Source organism: Camellia sinensis, chromosome 14 (genome assembly GCF_055761805.1).
Source record: "Camellia sinensis isolate YWXY chromosome 14, ASM5576180v1, whole genome shotgun sequence".
NCBI classification, from domain to species: domain Eukaryota; kingdom Viridiplantae; phylum Streptophyta; class Magnoliopsida; order Ericales; family Theaceae; genus Camellia; species Camellia sinensis.
In genome coordinates, this window is record NC_138974.1 from 63,535,284 (window position 1) to 63,536,766 (window position 1,483).

The following is a 1,483-nucleotide window of genomic DNA, read 5'->3' on the forward strand; positions in this document are numbered from 1 at the left end:
CTAATCAACAGTGGAAATAGGAAGAAGATGAATAGTGCCTTGAGTAACATGTTGACGAACAAAATGACAATCAATCTCAATGTGTTTGGTGCGATCATGGAAAACATCATTATGTGCAATTTGGATAGCACTACGATTGTCACAGTATAGAAGAGTGGCACTGGAAGAAGTAACGCCCATATCTAAAAGTAACCAGCAAAGCCAAATGAGCTCCTGAGTGGTATCTACAAGAGCACGATATTCGGATTCGGTGCTGGAGCGAGAGGCCAAGGTTTGTTTCTTGCTACGCCAACATATAAGGGAATCACTTAAGAAGAAACAGAATCCTATGGTAGAGCGACGATCAGTCGGATCACCAACCCAATCAGCATCTGAATAGGCACGTAATAAGAGTGCAGAACTAGAGGAGTAGTGAAGACCATGAAACAAAGTGCCTTTAACATAGCGAAGAATACGGAACACAGCAGCATAATGTGTAGATCGAGGAGCTGACAAAAATTGGCTAACAAGGTGCAGAAGCATGTGCAATGTCAGGTCGAGTAACAGTGAGATAAACGAGACTGCCTACTAATTGTCGATACAAGGTGGCATTGGGAAGAGGTGTGTCGTCCAGGGGTGTTAGGTGTTCATTAGGCTCGAGAGGAGTAGAGACAGTTTTGCTGTCAGTGAGGCCAGCCTTTGCTAGAAGATCAGAAGCATATTTGGCTTGGGAGAGATAATAGCCATCGGAGCTAGAGGAGATCTCAAGCCCAAGAAATATTTGAGAGTACCCAAATCCTTCATCTCAAAGTGTTCACTAAGAGACGTTTTGAGTGCAGAAATTCCATGAACATCATCACCAGTAAGAATCATATCGTCCACATAAAGAAGAAGAAGAACAATGCCATGTTGAGATTAGCAGATAAAAAGAGCAGAATCATAAGAGCTAGAAGAGAAACCAAAGGCCTGGATGGTGGAACTAAACTTTGAAAACCATGCGCGAGGAGCTTGTTTGAGTCCATAGAGTGCCTTTCGAAGTTTACAGACCTGATTAGATGAGTGAGGATATCCAGGTGGTGGTTGCATATAGACTTCTTCTTGAAGATCACCATTCAAGAATGCATTTTGGACATCCATCTGAAATAATGTTCATTTTTGAATGGCAGCAACAGCAATTAAACTTCGAACAGAGGTGAGACGAGCCACAGGTGCAAAGGTTTTTTCATAGTCAATTCCATATTCTTGTGTAAAGCCCTTAGCAACCAGACGGGCTTTATAACGTTCGACGGTCCCATCTGAGTGTGTCTTAATCTTGTAGACCCATTTACAACCAACCAGAGGCTTATTAGGAGGAAGGTCAACCAACTCCCATGTACCAGTTCGGTCCAAGGCTTGTAACTCTTCTGTCATTGCTTGCTGCCAAAGGGGATTAGTACTAGCCTCACGATAAGAGTGAGGTTCATGTTGAGAGAAAATAATAGAATAACAATGATAGTCACGAAGC

The 1,483-nt window shown here is 42.7% G+C and overlaps 1 pseudogene; it reads right to left on the minus strand.

Annotated features, from left to right (window-relative positions):
* On the minus strand, positions 1-852 carry LOC145807037 (secreted RxLR effector protein 161 pseudogene; annotated as a pseudogene).
* Between the last annotated feature and the right edge of the window lie 631 nt (positions 853-1,483).